At 46.5% G+C, this 13139-nt stretch overlaps 1 non-coding gene across 1 annotated transcript; it reads left to right on the top strand.

Moving 5' to 3' along the window:
- The first annotated feature begins 2677 nt into the window (after nt 1–2677).
- On the top strand, nt 2678–2748 carry Trnag-gcc (transfer RNA glycine (anticodon GCC)). Its single transcript has one exon. It is a non-coding gene; the product is annotated as a tRNA-Gly (tRNA).
- The last annotated feature ends 10391 nt before the right edge of the window (nt 2749–13139 follow it).

Below are 13139 nucleotides of genomic sequence, written 5' to 3'. Positions count from 1 at the left end.
TATATATGAATCTCAAAGGCCATTGCAGGCATTACATGAGGGGGGACATCAACATGGGTCACTTAACAAATATGGAAGTTACAAGGAACATACATATTTGGAAGACAAGACTCTATTTTTTGTTCGTTCATCAGTCTTGCTCAAGAAATTGTTCACTGTAGCAATGGTACACAATGTCACGAAAGGAGTGCTCATCTATCGTTCCGCAAGACTCATTAAAAAGGACTAGTGTTGTGTTTCAACACAACATGTTGAACTCATGAACCATGCATCATCCTGAGAGCTATAGATCATCCTAAATACAGATGCTGAATTATTTTAAATGTGATAGACGAGCTGTGCGAAGAGGTACCCCCAGTTAGGATCTTGGGTACTTGAAGCCTGTGGCATTTTCTGTGGGAAAGGCTTGCCAGACCCTCTTCACTGCACAGGCTGGGATGACCATGATCTTGTTTTTTCCAAGCTTGTGCCATACTCACCTTGCAAACTGGCGATACGCACATCGTCTACACAGATGTCTACACAGATGTAGACGGAATCGTCTACACAGATGTACATAAAATATAGTTTATGCAAATAGGTAACCGGTTATAGTACAGTGTGTGTGCATTGTCATTTCTACATGTACCTGAGAGTAACTGCAGTTTACCTGCCCACACCTTGTACATTACTACACATGCTGTGTTCTTTTAGAACCCAAAATTGTTTTACTTTTCACTGAATCGACAATCAAGAACACTCAATATCGCTAAAAACCTACGCTAAAACCTTATGCACAGGGCAATACATAAAAACGTGACTCAGGACACAGCACACTGACGATTACAAAATTGCCTATATTGGTTTTCTCCAGTTCAGAGTCGTGTACTGTATAGCCTTTTAATGTGCTGCGCCCTGTACTGCAGTTTTTAACGACTCTATTGCAGGACCAAACCAGTTTTGGGCGCCCAAATTTTAACATCGTTCGACAAGGACACATGTGACTTACTTGTGAATACAGTCGCTCATAGGTTCGCGCTGCCCACGGAGTTCAATATGCGACCTTCAGGACAGTCATATTGTAGAATAGAAGTTGGAAATCTTTGTGGGTTGTAGTGCACTCATACTGCAGTCATTCGGCCGTGTTTTCGAGCTCCTTGCAGCACAAGCATTCGATCTCCTTCGGCATTATGATGACACACCAGCCACACCGGCACCATGAACAGCAAGTGCGCATTAGATATCAGAACACGAAATTTCTGAGAACGTTTACATATTAGATCACAGTGTGCGTTAAAAAGCTCATCGCTTACCTGAAGACAGGCGACTCATGCTGTTTGCTTCATCTGTAACTGATGTTCGTAGAGCTCTAACTTCGTCTCTTATTCGCGGCATCGGCGACGTTTCGAAGGCCTACCGAGCTGTTCAGCACGCAGAATTTTCTTCTCGATGTCTCGATCGCAGAAAGGTCAGAAAGAAGTTCCGGGCACGAAGTCTCCGCATTTCTGCCTTCGACGTCCATATTGAAGATCGCTTTCCGGACGGATGCCGGCGCTCTCACGAACTCACTAACAACAGAACTTCCGGCCCGGGCGCCCAATGAAACGTGGCCCTCGTGATTTCGTCACGCACACGGAAATTGGCGGATGTCCACTGCAAAGAGGCTAGATTTCGGCCCCGATTGCGCGAGTTAAGGGGGAAAAGCGAAGCCGGTTTTCAGCTCCCTGTTTGGCAAACTTTGCCTCCGCGCACAGCCAAAATATTTCGCGTGTGGCTTGGAGGCATATTATACCTTCGTAATAGATGCAAACGAAATATTTGTCGAACTTCTGGTCAGAGTCCCTTTAAGAAGTTCTTTTTTTCCCTACTCTGATCGCAGACTGGAATCGATTATCCAATGAGGCTGCCATGTGTAACACTTTCTCTTCATTTCTCTCCTACGTTTCCGTTCAATGTCTTCTGTGTTCACTTTTTTGGCAAAGTCATTGTTAAGTGAGGTGTTTTTGACAAGATGACGAAGGTCGTTGCGCGTGGTGGGATTTGATTTAGTGTTGATATTGTGTGCTCTTATTGGCTATGTACTGCCTCTCCTTCTACGTTGCTCAGTGGTTAGCGTGCTGGCCATGTCACGTTGAGACTGGGAGGTACCGGGCTCGAATCCCGGTGCCGGCTGTGCTGTCTGGGGTTTTTCCTGGGTTTTCCTCAGACGCTTTCAGACATATGTCGGCACAGTTCCCTTAGAAGTCGGCCCAGGACGCACATTCCCCCAGGGCGTGAGTCGTGACGTTGCCCACATACGTGAGGCCGACAACGGCAAGCCCTGTCACCATCACCACCACCATCCAATGCCAGAAGTATTATGCATAATAATAAGGGTGAAATCTTCTCTCCATGTAAAGTTCCCGTAGAACCCTCCCGAATTTTTTTTTTTCTAGCTACAGTGCTGACTGCAAACACTAGGTGGAATTAGTACCATCATACGAGCATTGCTTGTGTTGTGGTGGCACTGACTTTCGCCTGTTTCAAGTACCGTCCGTCAATAAGCATCTCCGTCCACGAGACGTCCAGTTTGGTCATGGCCGGAGGGCCTGTCGGCAGAGAGCCGTCAAAATAGATCCTGTGACCTGAATCAAACCGGCTTTAGTGGGTTATCTGTCAGCCCTGCACTGTCAACGTAGTTTGGCGAAAGGTCCATCAGGCGTCGGTGGTTCAGTGGTAGAATACTCGCCTGCCACGCGGGTGGCCCGGGTTCGATTCCCGGCCGACGCATTTTGATTTCCTAAACGGCAATTTGTGCCCCTACCCACAGCGAAACTAGTTCACATAGGTAAGCAAACGCTGTGATATAATTCTGAGAGTCCCAATTAAATATGCAGCCAGTTATACAGAAATGAAATTTTGAAGCCTCTGAAAACGAAAATCCAAAACACCCACCGGTTGAGAACCCCCGCAGCACACCTAGACCTTCGCTGTTCCACAACGATAAGTGTATATGAATGCAACAGAGAACTGTTCCCCTAGGATGCTCGCTCTCGAATACGTCTCGAGTTCTTTTGCAATGCTTCAACTGAGTCGCAGGCATGGCATTAAATTTATTTTTTAAGCATGCATCAACTTCATTCACCACAATGCTCTTTTGCATTGTTCACATTGTACAAAATGCAATGGCTTGGTTTTCTTTCTTATGCTACGTCCACACTACGTCATCGAAAGCCGCGAACGCCGGGAACTCATTCACCGCTTTTACGACTTTGAGACCCTCTCGTACACGTGCTCCGAACGCCGGGAATGCGGCACTACCGTCCTCCGCTTCAAAAACTGATCCGTTTCATTTATCCGTTTCAAGTTCATCACGCGTAATACGTATAACGTCGTTATGAATACTCAAGATAACAATTGCAGAACACGTATCTATTGCGTTTTATACAGAAGCCTGAGAAGCGATGCCCGCTGCAAGCAGCAGAGAGCATGCATCTATAATAATAATAACAATAATAATTGTATTCAAGAAGGCAACCTACAAATATAAATAACAAAGATAATAATAATAATAATAATGAAATTTTTATTCAAAGCACACACATAGAACGAAGTCATGAAGGTCCGCCAAAGCCCGATGGCTTGTGTCGCAGGACCTGACGTCAGCAGCGAAATCGCACACTATTCACACATGGAAAATAAACTATTGCTCACCTATAGTACAGGTTCCGGAGGTATCCTTTCAACTCAGTTTTAGTCTTAATGTCAAAAATATCAGGGGAAAGATTGTTAAAGACCGCAAAAATATAATAATTTCTACAAAAGGAGCCATAACGAGTGAACGGAAAGGGAACACTGAAAAGGCCACGGCAGTGTCTAAGATCGCGCCTTGCTGTGAACCGCGTTCTGTGGGCGTCACTCCAAAAGTGCCTTGATATGACCGTGTAATCAAACAAATTCTGGAAGCGAAGCGAATAATAATAAAATGGCACCTTGCTGTTACACATAATGTTTGTCTGCGCAGTGCGGCGACATGTTGCACGTGCCGCAGGGTGGGACTGCAGACAGTTCGGACCACCTGGGGTTCTTTTGACGTGCGCCGAAAATCTCCGACACCTTCAGTCATCTGTACTACACGTACACATGTGTCAACACAGTTGCCACACACTTATTCGTTTTCTCTCAGCAGCTGCTATGATGTGTTCTTCATATTTATGTTTCTTCTCCTCTTGCGTTTGCTGTCGTAGTGTCGTAGTGTTTGCGTTTGTGTCTTGATTATAATTTCGTATACCAGGTTAAGGGTCCGTCATGTATGTTGTCCACTCCGCTGCTCTCCCTTCCCAGTATTCTGGGTCGTGGAGCGCGCTGTTCGGTCCTGACTCGTTCCTTTTCCCGGCGCTCCGACAAAAGTAGAAGCCATTGAGGGAAGAAGAAAAGGGAGCGCCCCAACGGCTTTTCGACAGAAAAGACGGGAGAGTGGTCGGAACTCCGTGTTCCCTTCTCTTTTTTCTTACTTTGCATTAAACATATCCCCCCCCCTCCGTGTTCCGACCGCCGAAGGAAACTGTCTGCAGGGAAGAGTGGACGCGTAACATAAAGCGCCCAGAAAAAGGACTGACAATAGACTGCGTTGTGTGTGAACGGCACTTCGCGGAAGGGTATATCGTGAAGACTTTTCGGGATGTCATTGGCAACCAAAATGTTGAAATTCCGAGGGACAGGCCGCTGCTAACGGATGATGCTGTTCCAACGTTGTTTCCGGACGCGCCGAAGAATTTCACGAAGAAACTGCCCATAAAAAGAAAAGAAAGAAATCTGGATTCTGCGCAGTTGCACAACCTCAACCCGTGGTGCTTCAGCAGTGATGGAAACGATTTTGAAATCTGTGTCAACGTACGGCGCATGAAAGAATGGTCAATGACGTGGCACACACACAGACAAAAAAGAAATAAAAGTCCTTGTCCAAAATTATTTTTTTTTACTGGATACAGACGTCATACGGACTAGTTACAAAACGGAGAGAAATTGCCGTATAAAAGCTGTATACAGTGTGCTTTATAGCGAATTTGATAAGGGCTGGTTACAAAGTGGTTAGGAATTCCTGTTTAGAAAATGTATACAGTGCGCTGAATGAATCCTGTATCCACCCTTAATCAAGTTTCTGTCTGCTAGATTGGGAGTGAATAGGCTGAATAGGTCCTGGTTAAGAGCTGTATACAAACTAGAAAATCATTTGCATAGCGGAAGAAGCCGCACAGATCCCCGAAAGTGAGTTCACCAGCCACTTCAGCAAGGGAGGTCTACTATACCCTGGCCATGGACTGGCCGAGCTCATTTGAGTGCTGGAAGCAACATTTACATTATATTTCTCCTCTTGGAAGCTGTACGCCCACAGTATCTTTTACTTTATGCAGTTCTTGACCAATGTAAGGCTTGAACAAATTGGTTGTGATGTGCACCGCAATGAACTGACTGGAGGGGTTCTTCAGTTCTATTTAGTCACATGACTGCATTCTCTTACAAAGTCTATTTTTCTCTTTCTCCCTCAAATTCAAGAATGTCTGAAAAAGAGAGCTACAAAAGCATTTGAAAATACGCAGATGCAATTAGTAATCTTCACTATGACGTCTTGGTAATATGAAAACTAAATGTGTACTGTAAGATCAATACTATTTTTTTTTTTTTACAATCGTAATCTTTCTTTGTTTTAAAATTGCTCGTACTCCTGTTCTCGTAGTGATTGCTCCATAATTAAGAGGACATGAATCAAGTACCCTCAACATTTCTTTTCCAGCTAACGTGAAATCCTGAAGTTGAGTGCCGAACGCCACAACTTTCCACGTAGAAGCCCTTCGGGAGGTAACTCGCCTAATGCGTCCAGCACCACCTGGAGCCTTTCATTGCAGTTTTGTGCTCTTGTTTCCCGGCGCACGACACACTTCTCCTTCTAGCCACTCTAGTAGAAGCAATCTCTACTCTTGCGCCGCGTTGTTCGACGCCTATGTGGCTTTCCCGACTCTCACGGATTGCTGTGTGGACGTGACAAAGTTTCCCGGCATTTCCGTCGTTCACGGCGTTCGGTGCTGTAGTGTGGATGTAGCATTTGCCGATGAGACACATGGGACATTGCAAGAAGATACTGCGGTCCTTGCTGAAAACCACCTCTAAAAAAAAAAAGACAAAGAACAGAAAGGACAATTTACGGATGAAATAATCAAGACCCCTGAATGACCTTAGGAAACCAATCAAAGGAAACATGTGCACCGACATGTCATGTCTTAATGCGAAGTAAGGAAAAAAAAACAAAGAAAGAAAAATTTGCACATGTATTGCCCTTACCCGCGTATTTCGTGATTATTTGCTGAGCGCCCATGATATGCGACCTCCTCCCTTTTATTCTCGTATAGTAGCAGTTGGTCTTTCTACGTTCCCCGGTTAAAAGCTGTGGTCTAACAACCTCGTTTTCATCATCTTGCAGAATCATCACCATAATCAAAATGACGAATACTTGCACAGCAACCATATTCAGGAACTACCGCCCAAGCAGCAAAATGCACTGAAATTCGAGTGCAATAGGGGTGAACGGGTAGGTGAAAGGCCTTGAACAGATTCATGAAACTACAGGACATTGATAAGACACATACCGTCCACCCCTAATGCACTCGACTTTCAGTACATTGCGCTGCTTGGGCGACCACACCGATTTCACGTCAGAGGGCCACGTGTTTTGGGAGCTATGGAGATCATTGGACTAGATACTGATCTGATGGCCAGAGCAACCACTGTGCGGCATAGTTAAGGTAAAACCAGATAAGATCATTTTTGTCAACAAGCCTTTTCAAGGGCGCCGTTCGACACGACTGTATACAGAGTAGATGGTGGAACACAATATCACGAAGAATGGCGCCGATGTGACAACCCTATTGAAAATTAAACTTCTCTCAAGAGTGAACTCCTCAAGAAGAACACGTCATAGTCATTCTGAGGGTCCCACCATCCCACCTCGTTTGAAATCGCATTCCAAATTTTTGGAACGCTTGAGTTGACAAAGAAGAGTTTGAAGCTTCATGGCATGGATACCAATAAGGACGTCGATCAAGGTCACTCAGCATGAAATATTATGGTCAGCTCATGCCCATAATTTCCCGCTATGTGGTTCTTCCGAATTCATGATGAAAAATGCTGCCTTTGCTTGACTAATTTGAGAGTGCAATTAATAAAATTAGCCTATTAAAGCGTGACACGAATGCAGACAGCATGAATCTGTGGCAAGAGTACGCATGAGTGTATTCCAAAAAATTCATCATTTTCTGATGTAAGACCTATTTTTAGTAATGTAATTACATCCTCTCGTGGAATAGTCTGTGTAGTGCGAGTACTTATGCCTCGAGCTTGTATTTTTGATGGGCTAATACAGGGTGCTCCACGTAAGACTGACCGGGATTTTCTTAAATTTGCGAGTTATTGTTCCTTTGGAAAAGTCGTTCATATCGATTCCTGATTGGGACTACCCTAGGTGCCCTCAGCAAGCAATAATACATACAAACAGACACACGCACACACACACACACACACACATATATATGCATACATATATATATATAGGGTGAGGTAAAAGGATTATCAAACGGCCACGAAGTTTTACAGAAGTTAAAAAAAGACGCGGAAACAGATTTTAGGGAAGTTACGAACACTAGTTTATTACATAGGGAGACGTTAAAAAGTAAAATGGGCAAGGGGTCGACGTTTCGACAGTGGCACTGTCTTCGTCAGGACCACCGTGGTCAGGACAAAAAGTCCGACGAAGTCTGACGCAGAAACAGATACTCATGGAACGATACGGCAGCACCTGAGGACACGTGTTTCGACGTGTTTGCGGCTCGTCATCTCTGGGTAGCTTTTTTTTCCTCATTATAATTCACTGGCTTGCACTGTGGCATTGAGGAGTGCTTAGTCACCCTCCCAGGTGTATATCGCTCGCTGAGCGACCACTGGTTTGCCAATTCCGAACGATGCGCAGCTACCCAGAGCTGACGAGCCGCAAACACGGCGAAACACGTGTCCTCTGGTGCTGTCGCATCGTTCGATGAGTATCTGTTTTTTCTGCGTGCAGCCATAGAAGCTATCTTAATCTGTAATTTCGAGTTTCAAACACGTCTAGTGTCATTTACCTGCGTCTTTAATGGCTTTTTTTTTCATTATAATTCACTGGCTTACACTGTGGCATTGAGGAGTGCTCAGTCACCCTCCCAGGTGTATATCGCTCGCTGAGCGACCACTGGTTTTTCCAATTCCGAACGATGCGCAGCTACCCAGAGCTGACGAGCCGCAAACACGGCGAAACACGTGTCCTCTGGTGCTGTGGCACCGTTCCATGAGTATATATATATATATATATATATATATGTTTACAATTTGGTTGTGCACTCCCAGCCGAGGACAGCTGTTTCGCTCTAGTTGGAGCTCGTCAGCCCGACGCAGGGAAGTGACACGATCTTGGGTCGGCACTAACAGTGCGTTTAGGCGAGACGTCAATGTTCCACGGTGACGGCGCCACCCGTGGAGGCCTCCACAAGTAAAGTGGTCTATAGCCTATACAGCTCGGTTACCTGATGACTTCAAAACAAGGGTCTTTGAAGACAAAGTCCCCCAATTCCGGATGCATATGCATAGGATGAGGTGGAGCAGGATGAGACAGAAATTCGCAATTGAATATGAAATTTTTATTTTTATTTTTCGTCTTTCCTTAAAAAAAACAGAAAAACCAGTCATAGGCACAATCTCAGAGATGGAGGTGTAGAGCTTCGGACCTGTAGATTCAGAACCGACGTAGCAGGTCTAAAATAAACACAGACCAAGAAATTCGAAAATGCAAAATGTGTCGTCTTGCGCGAACCCTCGGGGCAAAATGAGACACGCCGTGGTAAAAGACTATACAAACTAGTTTTTGGAAAGCAAGCTGACAAAGTAAAGCAGGTGGGCCTATACACAACACCCTTGAGCCCATGATATGTAATAAAGCCAAACACAACCCATTGCTAGTTTCTCCACAGTCCTTTGCGAACAAGGCACCGCCAGTCTGATGTGTCGGTGGTCGTTTGCTTTTGCGTGCCTTTCTGCTTTGCTTGAAATATCCTAGGAAACGGGAAAATTTGCTGGATAATCCTAACAATATCCAAAAAAGTCATCTCTGAGGAACAAAGCCACATAAGAGCTGACTTTTAACTGTTTTTAAACTACATTACATTTAAATTACAATAAAATGTTGCGTCTTGCCCCGTGCATATAATGGGATCCATTAATGTTTCCGTTCAACACCGCATAACCAAGAATGCTCATATTTTGCATGTATCTAGAAGTTTGAATAAAGAAATAGGATGTGGACTTACATTGGCAGAATAATCCCGCGAAACGGAGCTGCACAGATGACAACACAGAGGACTACAGAAAATCGCGCCTTTCTCACGGGTCTTTACATTCCAGGCAGAAGTAACCTATTATTTTCCTCTTCAACGCATATACCAGTCCGCACATTTCCCACGCGCAATAAAGCAGAGCCACCTTTGAGTAAAGTTTTGAAGCGCATGGGGAGACGCGTCTCTGGGACAGGCGCCGACGAGCAAAAAATGTCTCGTCTTGCCGAACCTTACCCTACATCTGCTATTTAAATAATATTGATCGATGACGAATTGAGTCAACCCTTAGGAGGCTTAAGTGTCTGTGTCGTCCTTAATTGTGGTCAGTCTCGGTCAATTCTCGTTGCTTGATCGGTAATATAAAGTGTTAACAGAGAAAAATACAAGTAAATTAGAAGTGTAGCTGTAATGTAGGGGACACTGTTGTTTAAAATCAGCACTTCATGGTTTGTCTCATCTGAAATCTCCAGGTGTTGCAAGACTATTTCTTTCGAGTAATAAACACGTGCAGCACATGGTCCACCTTCAAATACAATATTGGCACAACACTTTCAAGCGCAACAGAGGTAATATGGGACTGCGAAACACTGACAGGCGATATTAGCTAACCGTGTCCCCAACAGTACATGATTCTGAGAACGACTTTCGCACCTCCATTATCATTCTGGCTTGAAAGACACCCGATAAAACCAATTCCTGTTTTGCCAGTACGAAAAACTGAAACAGCTCAAACTTTGGACTTGTAACTTTTTGTCAGTAATAGAGCACAGCACAGGCCTAATTTTCAGGCTCGTGCTCGGCCCCGGCCTTGCTGCTACGGTCCGTACCTGGCCCTGCCCGACTTCTTCTATACATTTGCAGTCCAGGCCCAGCCCGTACCCGACTGTATCAATGCTCAGGCCCGCTCCCAGCCTGCCACTGCTCTATGTGTTCTCGAGGGCCGGAGCCGTATTTTGACTTACTAAAGAGCACAGCATATCGTAGGATATACTGTGCTCTTTCTGTGCAGGATATGCTTGCAGGATATGCTGTGGCAGGAAAAAAACTAATTGGTGGTGAATGAGGAGGTACACTCGAACGAAGCGGCTGTGCTTCTCTGCCGGCAAGCCGCTCTGTGCTTGATGCTTGCTTGGGAAGGCAGCGCGCAGAGACTCGTGGGCGATATGTACATACCTTGCTGTTCACCGGTGTTAGTTCCTCTTTCCCGAACTCTCACGCGAACAAATATGTCAGAACACCTAACCTAACTGACCCTCGTGCCGGACTCTTAGCGCGCCACCCACAAAAATCGTGTCCAAATGTATGTGAACGCACGTGTGAAATCCAGACCCATTACACGAAATAAGCATTATCACATATAAAGAAAGATAGTTCTCAGATGAGAGTACCATGAAACCCTACACCCAATGGAAAAGGTGACATCAAAATTCAGCTGTCCAGTCTCGTGAGATATGTTCGCGTACATGCTCGACCATGTCCGGCGTTGTCAAGCCTGTACCCGGACCGCGGGCCGGGCCCGTGCAGTGCTCTAGTCAGTAATCAACCAACGAAGCAGTAAAAAGCCAATTACGACACATTACCTATGTCTAGCAACTCCTAATAGAAAGAGCAATTGACAGGTTAAACAAGGATTAAAGTGTTATCTAACATGGCCAAAAACTGCTGTCATCTTGTAAAGGAGCATGTGAAAAGCATTCCCACAAAATATTTTTGTCCAAAGTTGTTTCACCGCGGCGCAATTAATTTGCAAAATCGCCTACCCACTCTCTCAAATCACCCACTCTAGTGTGACGTTTGTGGTAGAGAGCCCCCTTATTCGTTAGTAGGAAAAACCGTCTCCTACGAACATTGCAAGCTGTTTCTTGTTGACTTCTATTCTTTATATGATTTACATCACGTTTTCTAAAAAAAACAAAGCATATATGCACCCTGACAAAATAAGGTTGTGTAGCATATCGTCAGGATCGACAATGAGGAAGATAGCGCAGAGCGCGCGCCCTGTGTGGCTGGTGGCCACTGTTCCTAGTGGTGGAAGAAGAAGAAGAAACCTAGGCGATCCCGTCGGATAAACCAGTTGTTGTTGTCACTGTTGGGGGCCGACAGCCCCTACGATGAGCTCAAAGACGCTATTCTCCAACGTACGACGGCATCTGAGCGCAAGCGGCTGCAACAACTGTTCACTGCCGAGGAGTTAGGCGATCGGCGGCCTTCCCAGCTACTGAGGGCCATGCAAGCTCTGATTGGTGACCGTGCAACAACGTTCCACGATTCCCTGCTACGCGAACTCTTCATGCAACGCTTGCCGCCCCAAGTTCAAATGATTTTCACCACAGCTTCAAGCCTTTCCCTTTCCGAGCTCGCACAGCACACTGACAAAATCATCGAGGTCACAGGCTCTTCCGTCGCAGCTGTTTCTGCCCCTTCTCAGCAGGCTCCCACAGCGCCTCTCCCTTCATCTTCGAGTTAGCAGCAAATCGAGGAGCTTCGTGCCGAAGTGCGAAATCTCTCCAGTATGGTCTCTGCCCTGTCTCGCCGCGCTCCCAGACGAAGGCCCCAAGGACCACGTTCCTCTGGCCGCTCACGTCGCCGCAGTGCCTCACCGGTTCACGACAATTCCAACAGCTCTGGATTCTGCTGCTATCATGAGACCTTTGTCGATGCGGCTCGCAAGTGCCCGAAGCCTTGCGCATCGTCGGAAAACGCGGCCGGGCAACGCTGATGGCGACCTCCGTTGCTCCACAGTTTACCGAAAGTACCGAAAGTCGCCACTTCTACGTCCATGACCGGCAATCCAGGATCAGTTTCCTCGTCGATACGGGAGCTGACGTCAGCGTCTTGCGAGCCTCCCCTGCTGACCGTTTTCGGAAACCCCTGTTTCACCTGCTGGCAGTCAATCGCACTGGCATACCGGTCTACCAACATAAGTCCCTTTCGCTAAATCTGGGCCTCCGGCGATCCTTTCGCTGGGTTTTTCTTGTGACAGCCGTTAAGGACGCCATTCTTGGGGCAGACTTCCTGCATCACTTTCGACTGACTGTGGACGTTTCACGCCGCGTCCTCCGCAACCCTACCACGTCTCTCGCCGTTGCAGCGTGTGGCGATTAGAAAGCGCCACGTATCACGGCGACAGAGGGCAGCCGTGCTCCGGGGGGGCGTAACCCTGTCACAGGGGATAAAAGCGGTGATCCACTGGGAAAGAGGGTTGATTTGCTGGATGCAAGCTGAAGAGGTAAAATAAACCTGTATGTTGTTTGATTGAATCTGTTGTGCTGCCTGTTTCTTCGCGCACGGAACGGACGGGCTGACGCCCCGAGGTTGTGGGAACGTAGGTTTCCACAACTGGCGCCCAACGTTTGGGGTACGAGCTCGTCTGCTCCGTGCGGGGAACACGCGGCACTGTTTGTAGTTTCTGCGTAGTGTACAGTAGTTGTTGTAGTTTGTAGTTCATTGCTGTCTGTTTTTGTGTGTGCTTGCATGTGTGTTTTTGTGTTTTTGTTTGAGTTTTTCCAGCTCCCACCCGGTGGACGAGCCCTCGGAGCTGATGGCTGACAAGGCGAAGGCGCCCACGCCGCAGTCTGACGCCATTGCAACGGCAGAGCTCCTGTCACGCATGACGGAGTTGTGTTCGTTCGTGGTGCAACGCCTGGATGTAGGGTCGGTTTCGCCGCCGCAGGCACAAGCGCTTCTACGACTCAACTTACCGGTGCCTACCTTCTCCGGTTGCCGGAGTCTGTTGAAGAAGTCTGTTGCCGATTTCCTGGACGA

This window comes from Ornithodoros turicata, unplaced genomic scaffold, assembly GCF_037126465.1.
Source record: "Ornithodoros turicata isolate Travis unplaced genomic scaffold, ASM3712646v1 Chromosome12, whole genome shotgun sequence".
NCBI classification, from domain to species: Eukaryota; Metazoa; Arthropoda; class Arachnida; order Ixodida; family Argasidae; genus Ornithodoros; species Ornithodoros turicata.
Note: the sequence above shows the minus strand (reverse complement) of the source record. Positions and strands in the feature narration are given on the sequence as shown.